Here is a 10,467-nt window from a genome sequence, read left to right on the forward strand (position 1 = left end):
GAAACATGTCTATCAATAAGAACAATGTGTGCTGTTTCTCAGTAAGCATTTCTTCATTACTCATTTTTGACTTGAAATAGTTTTGTTTTACAAGTGCATGTTGTATGGGCCTTACCACTCCTGATGAAGCCTTGAAGTGTCGCGGTAAGTAGCACACTACTCCTGAACCCAAGGTTAATGGTTAATCCAGTGGTTGTAAGTCATTAGAGGTTATCTCGGGGAACGGGCGGCGGGTTAATGGTTAATCCAGTGGTTGTAAGTCATTAGAGGTTATCTCGGGGAACGGGCGGCGACACGCATGGCTGAACTGCTTATGGCCCTCGGCCGCCCCTGGCTTGTGCCACAAGCCATGGATGGAGCCTACCCATTCTATTAGAATAGTCTCACAATCACATGCAGCAGATAGGTCCAGCTCCCATCTGTCCAGCTCTTGGTCTTCTCTTCAGGTCCTCATCCCTGAGAGGGCACTCGTTGTTCAAGATGCTTCCCAGGGGCCCATGAAAAAGCAGCATTTGGGAAATTTGCCTGCCCACTGATCAGTCATGCCCGGTTTGCAGGTGGCCTGCGCCCATTTGCCCCCTCCGTTAACCTTAGCACTCATAACCCTTTTAGGCCACACTGGTGTCAACTGGGTTTTCTAAATAAAACAAGAAATAAATGTGAGGAAGACAGCTGCAGCAAAGTGGGTTCCACCTATTTTAGCATCTGGATTATTTGCTCTTTGATCACCCGAATTTGAACATATAGGCCTCATTACGATGCCGAACGGATGAGCGTCCTTACTGTGAGGGAGTCTTACTCGCTGTGAATTCCATAGAATGGATGGACTGAGGGTGCTGACCACCAGTGCCTGCCTTTCAAGATATGGTCACTGTTGTGCAGCCATGGTAAGATGCTGTGACCTTTACTCTGCTGACATACAGAGATCCTGTAAGTCGCCCGGAGACTGTAGGTCCTGGGAAGTGCGGCGCGGAGGGTGTTCTGCTTATTGTCTGCTGACGGGCTGCAGAAGATGCCCCCAAAGCAGGAGAGAGCATCAGGAGTCCAGGCAAAGCAGCGGTCTGGCAAGAGAGCAGCAAAATCAAGCTACTCAAAAAAGGAAACTATAGAGGCCTGAAGAGATTGCTTCTGGTGGCTAGAACCTTCTTTATTTAAAATTTTGATGGGGGAGGGTGTGTGCATGGGCCCCCTTCTCCATAATACTCTTGTCCCCCTTCAGGGGCCGGGCGCACAGCACGGTGATGCAGGGGGGGGCCATCTCCCAGAGACACTAACTCCAACAAGTACCGGTGGATTTCCTGCCCCAGCGCCCATGTACCTGAGTCTGAGGGGGTGGGCGGACGAGGTGGGCCTGCATCCTGCCTCCAGCCAGTGGCCTGACCATGCAAGACAGCACTGAGTTGCTTCTGCCTCCAGATGAGAGCATAAAGAAGGCAGTTTGCTCCCACCCAAGGACGGAGCAGGAAAGAGTGAAGGCTTGTGGGGAGCTGGCAGGGTCTACAGGGTCCTTGAGGCTCCCCCAGTGGTCCTCAACGAGATGTGTACCCAAGTCAGCATGAGCATCCGGTAATGAAAGAAACTGCAGCTCCAGGCCACATATCAGGGGCATGCAGCAGAAAGCCAAGGAGTGCCCCATAAGCCCCTGGGAGTGCTTTAGATCTGCATATTTTCTCCCAAGAAGGGTCAGAGACACCACCAACCTATTTAAAACGCCATTTGGGGGCTGCAAGTTCAGTACCCCTCCCCTCACCCCCCAGACGTTTTTACAAAAGTGCCTTTACGTCTCCCACTGGATTAAAGTCCTCAGCTCAGGACAGGCTTTTCATGTTATTGAATACTCCTAGAGCCTGTCATTGTGTCAAAGATCTCTGGAGCGCAGGGATCTCATTGGTTGGTCATAAAGTTGCAGTGGCAGCCCTGTAAGGGTAGGACTAAGACTCTGGGACAATGTTAATTTAAAAACATTTGAGTTTTATATAGCACAAACTAGACCCGAGACATCGGGTATCAGAGCGCTTTAACATAGCACCGAAGGACACATTCATTTTTGTTAGGCACAGGGAGTTTAAATGATTTTCCCAGAATCACAGGATGTTGAGCGTCGTTGCCGAGACTCGAACCCTGTTCCCCAACCTCGAGGTCGACCGCTCTAGCCGTAAGGCCACATCCTGTCCCCTTAATGATTGACAATTCGATGTTTTATATGTTAGTGAACAGTAGTGGATGTTGGTACTGTTTCCATGGATTTCAATAGTGTTGAAATGATGGATTATAAAAAATTTTGTTTTACTAATATAGTGAACACTCTGTCAGAGCCAGGCCTGCCTTATTGATAATAAAAGCCCCTCAGATTGTAAATTAATATCGAGTACAGGTGGGGAACTGTGATTTATTATAGTTATGGCTTGCTGGGGTGTTAACATGTTATGGGGGAGTCACCTAAGGTATTTCCATCTACCTGAATGTACCTTTTGGTAAAGTATTGCGTAGTATTTAGTAGTTTGTGTTCAATAAAGTACTTTTCCTTTTTAAAAGAAAAACCACTGACTAGGCAGTGATTTGAGTGTAGTTGTTGCGTACCAGCGAACCTGGGGTACTAGCCCATCCCACCTCCTCTGAGTAGGTCTTGGGCTGCTCTGCTTTGATACCCCGAGAGAGTCAATTGCTACAATGAAGTACTGGGCTCTCATTAAAGAGGAAGTTGTTTTCTTATTACTGGTGATGGACTCGCATCCTTCTCAGCTAAAAGCCCACTTTATTACAGTAGCCATGTTACCTCCATATTTAGCACATGGCAGTAACCTCTGCAATAATTTTAACTTTTATTATAGGACACACTAAGGGAAGCATAATTCAGGACTGTTAACATCCTAAACAATCCCACCACTCAAATGCAGGTGTAATTCAATTATCTGCCTCATATCGATCTCTCATACCTCCTCACCCACCACACAGCTAAGAAATGCACCATATAACACGATAACCACACCTCGAAGGTCGTGACGCACAAATTGGAAACTCTTCCCACATAGGATGAAAAAGAAAGACAATTTCCAACCTCACAACGTAGCTTTCGATCCATGTTGGCAAGTGCTTCAGTTCTCCACATAGGGGTGGTAAGCATTATATATACACTGTAATACAATATAGTACAACCCTATCAACATCCACAATCACAGGACCATATAGGAGGAGGCTGCACACTTCCTGCCTCTGGAAGAAATAACCCTAATGTGCTTACATGCAAGACAGGAAGAATAACATTGAACGGGAGCAAAAAGGCGACGAGTATACCACAGCCAAGATTTTAAGTACTCATCAGGAGTGCCAGCTACACAATGGAAACATATTGGCTTTATGTCTTGACCATCAGTGAAATTTGTTTTTATAGAGAAGAACATTAAACCTAAATAACACATACATATGTATGCACAAACCTACATCAAACTCAACACCCAAAGCAGTGCAGCAAAGTCACAAATGCTGATACTACCAGCTGTCCGACTGTCCTGAAATGCTCCAGAAGCATAGAGGAGTGTATGGTATTGCTACATTGAGGTCCTATTACAGACAGGGCGCACTGTCCTTGATTGCACCATGTCACAACTTTTAACAGGTGCACCGGGCGCAAACGGGGACAGTGCACCCTATTGCAAGTAGTGCGCTGGCCTGGGGAAGTGCATTCAGTAAAATATAGAGTGGCTGTTTACATGCCACTCTGTGTGTCATGATGCAGGCAGGATGTCGTTTGCACTTCAAAGAAGGGGGAGCGTCTCCCGAGCAGGCAGGTGAAATGAGTGTCTGCAGGGGGATGTCTGAGTGTCCTCTCCTCTCCTCCAGAGGGCCTTATTTATATGTGAAACAATCCTAAAAACTGCTCCCAGAACACAGAAAATATTTGTTTTCTTTCCCTGGCAGGAAGCCTGTTTGGGATGGGGCCATAAAATGAATTAACTCTAAAGGGGCCTGATCTATTATAAGCAAATGTTAGGTGACACTTGTCCCTTGAACCAAACTAGTTTTGAACCGGTTTTGAGTGACCACAGAGGAGGGGACTAGTCATTTCCCTGACCAAACCGCTGGATGGGCACACAGGCTCTGCACAAGGGGAGGAGGGTTGCCCCATCTTGGATTTTGAGAGTGAGGGACCCTATAGGACTGTTTACTCCTAGTAACCCCATTGGAAAGGGAGTGGTCAGGTGTCACCACCACCCACTAGCTGTTGCTGGGGATAACTGTAGCCACCAAGTCATCCCCCTCAGAACATCTTCTGGCGAAGATCCTAAGAGGACAGGACCTGCTCAGAAGTGTACGTCTATCGTTTGGGCACCAGAAAAAAGGTTGGAAATTGAAATGCCTGACCTCCAGAGTTTCAGGGGGACCTGCAGGTCAAAGTATCCAACCATCAGTTCCACTGTAGTGGATTGAAGTTCAGCTTCACCCGCCTCCTTGTACCTCAGAAAAAAATACTAAGTCCAATTCTGCATTAGGCATTTGAAGAGAGATCTCCAAAGCTCCATAGATCCGGCGAGACCAACCTGCTTCAATTATTCAGCCTTGGGTTCCATTGCGGTGGCTACAATTTCAGTGGTGTGTTTTATCTAGCAGGGGATGGACTTATCCTCTTAGGTAGACACTAGATGAGTACCTCTTGAAGAAACAAACCCTCCATGTCAAAAGATGAGGATGGAAGGTACCAGAACGTCACTCTGCCTAGTAGGGCAATGGCTCACAGGGCTACTAACATGGTAAGTTAATTCAAGGCAGTCAGTTAGGGGACAGCAACAGGAGTGCACTTGATTGTGGCACGAAGCAGCACAACTGTATGCCGAACATGGCAGCCACAAATCAGCTCAGCTCCGCACAGCCAGCTATCATCTGCCATGATCCTGTGGCAACACATACGAGGAAAAGTCACCAACACAAAGATATGGGTCTGAGGAGTACCCACAGCAAAATACGGGTGCCTTCAGCCAACCCGGAACACAGATGGAGCCGCTGTGGGCAAGATGGGGCCTTTTCCCCTTGCCAGATGAGGCAGGAGTTGTCAGGTTTCTGCTGTGGTGACTTGGAACAGTGCGGCTGAGGTTTGAGTTGGGGTGATCTGGGCAGTCCTCGGTCGCAGAAGTTAGCAGACAAGGGGGCGTCTGCTTGGAGCCCTCTTCAAACTCCCCGATCAGCATGCCTGGCCCGACCATGGGAGGCGCCAACAGCACGCGGGCCATGGCAGCATGACTGGCGTGAAAACATTGCTCACAAAAGGGGCCAATGGACGCCAAGAGACACCCAACGGATTTAGAGAAGAAGAGCGGCATGTCGGGCCCCATGATCTAAGCGGTGAGGAGCGTCTGATCCCTAGGGGCAGCTCACGAGACCACGGAGCAGGCAAGGCTGGGTGGGCCAGCCAAGAGACTGATGGGGGGGTGGAGGGACATCGTCTACAGACATTAGAAGGCTGGGCATCAGCAAGCCCTAATTCTGGACACGGTTGAGCCCGATGCACGGCTTGATAAGGCCCACGGGCCGCCCCAACCCCGCATGGCCGGGAACAGTGGTGTGGCATCATAGGGGATTCGCACCAGTATAACTGCCACAGTCCTGCTGAGCCCCAACTCCACATAGCAGCAGAGTGGGGGAGACATGCGTGCAAGCTCAGGCCCACTGGGTACACACCAGCCATAGGTGCAATCCGCTGCTCACTTTATGGGAACCAATGCCACAAATCTTTAAGGGGCTACAGCCACTTCCAGGAGCAAGCACCCATAAATACCAGATCCCCTTAGAGGGCATCATAGAGGGTGGGCACATCGGTCACGGAGATGGCCAAACTAGGCTTCGTGCAGTTTGTGACGTGGTGTGTCTCCCACCTTCTTGGTTGTCTTGAGCCTTGCCTGGTGCCGGTATCCTGACGGGAAGGAAAGAGAGGCAGAGAAAACCGCCCCGTGCTGTGAGAAGAAAGTCAATACAGCAGGAGAGTCACGGAAAGTTACTTGAGACTTTAAGACGCCAGATATGTTTTAAAGGGCTACCACCCACATGACCGGCTTGATATCAGGATCCGGTCGGTCAGAACAGCTACGGGAAAGCAAGAGAAACAGGGAAAGCCGCCCAGTGCTGTGAGAAGTGTGTCAATACAGCAGGAGAGCCACGGAAAGACACTTGAGACGTTGAGACGCCGGATACGTTTTAAAGGGCTACCACCCGCATGATCATCTGTAGGGAAGCCCTATGGTACCTGTAGAGTACGGACTATTGCATAAGCCCAAGTCCTGATGAGGCCCTAAGTTAGTGGGCTGAAACGCGTCGACACCTTTGTTTGAGAGAAGACCCCAGCCAAAATATTGAAAACTATAAACAAAACAATTGGTTTCACAAGGAGCAAAAAGGACATTGAACAGATCCAAAAATTAAAAACGATCTGGTACACTCTTTGTAAATAGGACTGGAGGAGCTTACTACCTAAGGAATGCTGAGGCTGTACTATGAGCCAACATCCTGTGTAAAAAATTGGGCTATCAAAATATACCGCAGTACCAGTTTATCATTGTTTGTATGTATTGTATATGTATATATGTAAAAAGTGATGTGTATATATATATATATTTGTTTGTCTAAATGTGTCAAAAATAGACTCAAATGAATAAGAAGTCTAATTTAATTAAATTGAAAATTAAACACATAAAAAGCATTTTGCTATTCTCTATATAGGGTTGGGTCACCGGAGAAAATGAAATATAAGAATTCGATTCATCCAAATACAATGTATTGGGTATAGGATGCGACAATTAAGTGGTCCCATTCTGGAAATAACATTATGCTAGTAGAGTCCTAAGCATCATTTTTGCTTTATAATATATCCTGATACAGTCGCCACATGGGCGGCAGATCTGACTGCACGTGCTGCCCCAGGGACACGCAGTGAGGGTGAGGCAGGTCAGAGGTAAATTGAACCCGCAGTGAGCTGGGAATCACGGCCCAGACTAACTCTGCAGCATGACTAAAGAAAAGGGGGCTACCAACAACCAAACGAAGTACTCTCGACAAATACACTCAGCCGGGCTGTCCCTGCCACGGACGACGTCGGACAGCCAGGAGGGAATGGTACCAGACTATGCAGCTCTGTTGGCTTCTATCACCCAATCTTGTAATATCCTTGACGCTAAGATAGGTGCTGTGGGCTCGGAGGTGACATTGCTGACAAAAGACTTCTGCAACGCAGTAGAGCAGATCACAGAGGCGGAGATAAGGGTCTACGGAGTGGAAGATTCAGTCACTTCCCTGCAGACTAACATTTTTAAGCTCACCTCTCTGACCAGGGAACTCGTGGCACTTGTAGGAGACACTGAACAATGGGCGCCCGCAATAAGCTAAGCTTCGATGGATTCCCGGAGGGCTGTGAGGGCAACTCGATAGAGCATTTCCTGGATCAATGGCTTCATGGGTTACTGCGATCCAGAGCCCTTTCCCCCAGTTTTGTGGTTGAGCCGGCCCATAAGGCTTTAGTGCGCCAACCTCTTCCAGGGTCCAGGCCTAGACCAGTCATTGCGAAATTCCTGAATTACATAAATGGGGACAACATCCTAAAACATGCCCGATTACAAGGGGAGATTAAGTGCCAATCACACAATTTTATGATCTTTACATATTACACTAAGTTGGTACAGCAACAGCGTCAATCCTTTCAAGCCGCAAAACAGTGCCTCTGTGAGTTAAATATCAGATAGAATGCTTCAGTAGGCTGCAAAACTCAAAGCAGCAAAAAACTCAAAGCAATCTTCTAATCTCAGATGCTGTTCTTCGACTCTCAGGAGAAAGGTATTTCAGTGGACAGATTAAAGGATCAGTATTAAATCCCATACACCACCACGCCTGGAGTCTGACTCTTCACAGAATGATAGACAGAACAAGAATACAAAGATACCAGCTACTTGTTGACACTGATCTCGCTCATCATGGAGAAGCTCCAGGAAGATGAGTGACGCTCCAGCGTCTAAAGGGGTCTCCCCAACTTCCTTGACATCAGGCCTCAATTTTTGTTTTTAATGTTCTCAGGTGTGATGAAGAAGCCCCCTGGAGAGTAGCCGACAGTCTATCCCGCTTGTGCTCGGCGTGTAACTTTCACTTCTGCCCCACGCTTAGCTGTTCTGAGCAAGTTAGCGCGGACCCTATATTGATTAGAGCAGGGCTAATTAACGCCAGGTCTATGGTGAAGCATGCTGCCGATGTTTTTGAAATATTGACGGAGGACCAACTTGATCTGTTTTTTATCACCGAGACCTAGTTAAATGATTTGTGCGCCCCGGTGGTGGAGCTAGCCATCCCGCGGGGCTTTAAGATCACGAGGGCAGACCGCCCACTCGGTAGAGGGGGTGGAGTTGCAGTGATCTATAGGGATAAGTGGGCATTCTCCTGCGAACCCCAGGTTGGATTGGGAGATGCGGAGTTGCTCCACTTCTCGCTTGTACTTAACCCACATTTTACTCTAGGCGGCACATTGTTGTACCGGCCCCCGGGGAACGCTGGGGCGTTTATTGAAGCCTTAGAGGAGGTTATTGTACTGCGAGTCCTGAGATTCTCAAAGTTTTTGCTCCTAGGAGACTTTAACATTCATGTCGATGTATCTGGCTCTACTGAGTCTAAACGTCTAGGTGAAGTCTTAACTATGTCCCACCTCATTCAATGGGTCGACGCCCCAACTCATGTGGGTAGCCACCTCTTGGATCTGGTATGTTCCAATTTTGATATTGTGATGGCTGGTCCTGAGAGTGTGACATGGACGGACCATAAACTGATTAGGTTCTCCTGGTCCTTGGATAGAATGGTGGGGACAAAGGGTACTCCCCCACTTGCGCATTCTGAGAGGATCAATTTAGTGTCCCTGGCTGAATCCTTATCCCAACACCATCCTACATTGACCTCGGAGATTGACGAGGCGGTCAGTGTTTTTATTTTAACGCATGGGTTGAACAGGGATCAGCTGCCTCTATCAACCAGGGTTGTATTCGTAGGATGCGGTCCTCTCCCTCTAAACCATGGTTTTCCCACACTCTTCGGGAACTGAAGCTTGGCTGTAAGAAACTCGAACGAGTGTGGAGACAAGCCTATTCTCCTGCGGCGAAGAGTGACCTACGATCCGCACAAAAAGAGTACTACGCGGCGATTAGGGCTGCCAAGAGCAGCTACTTCGCAGGTAGAATTGAAAAGGCAAACAACAATAATAAGGAAATCTTCTCCATTGTTCAGAGCTTTTTATCACCTTGCACATCGCAGCCTATGCTGCCTTCATCCAAACATTGGTGCGAAGAGCTCTCTTCCTTCTTCGTAAATAAAATTGTTAAAATCCAAGAGGAATTACGAGCTACCTGTGACAACTTTAAACCCTCACCAGCTCTACCACCTCTCCTTATGCCCAAGCCAGTTGAGAAGTTTGATGTCTTCTCTTCTCCTACTGAGTCGGATATTCTGGCGGTACTGAAGGCTCTAAAATCAGGGTCTCCTTCGGACTCTTGTCCTGCTAGGGCCCTTGGCGGGGTGGCTGAGGTTGTGTGCAGTGAGGTTACTCAGATTGTTAACCTCTCTTTTTCTTCAGCCACTGTCCCGTCTTGCTGGAAGCAAGCCAAACTCCTTCCTCTCTTAAAAAAGACTGGGTTGGATCCGGCTGTCCTTCCAACTTCCGGCCTATCTCACTATTGCCAACTCTGGCTAAAGTTTGTGAGAAAATTGCTTTCCGCCAGCTAGACCATTTTATTAAGTCATCTCGGGCGCTGCATCCGGCCCAGTCAGGGTTCAGGGCCGCCTATAAAACTGAAACGGCCCTGGTTGAGATGTCTGAGGCGATTCGGGAGTGCCTGGATGGAGGTGGCAGAGCGGTTCTGATTTTACTAGACCTCTCTGCCGCCTTCGACACGGTGCCCCACAGCCTACTTCTCACCAGATTGGCGGCAGTAGGCATTTTCGGATTGGCACTTGATTGGGTAACATCCTTTTTGGACAATAGGACTCAACAAGTCTGGATGCCTCCTTACGCTTCTATGCCTAAGAACCTCACTACCGGTGTCCCACAGGGGTCTACTCTTAGCCCCCTGCTTTTTAATGTGTATCTGACGCCTTTGATTTACCTGGCAGAACAGTTGGGGGCTAAAATAATGTCCTACGCCGATGATACCCAACTTTTGTTCACTTGGCCTAAGGACAATTTGGATACATCGGCAGTTAGATTGTGCCTCTCATCTGTCTTTCGCTGGTTAGCACTGGCCCAGCTCAAGTGCAATGAAGACAAGTCCGAGGTTCTTCTCTTTGGATCCTTTCCCGATAATGTTGGTGTTCTCTTATGGCCACCTGACCTGCCTCGCCCCAATTCAATGGGGGGCCCAGCTAAGAATTTGGGGGTTTGGTTTGGGAGCAATCTGAAATTTGAGGACCACATAAGGAAACTCACCGGCACATGCTTTGGCACTCTCAAAACCT

Source organism: Lissotriton vulgaris, chromosome 4_1, assembly GCF_964263255.1.
Source record: "Lissotriton vulgaris chromosome 4_1, aLisVul1.2, whole genome shotgun sequence".
NCBI lineage: Eukaryota > Metazoa > Chordata > Amphibia > Caudata > Salamandridae > Lissotriton > Lissotriton vulgaris.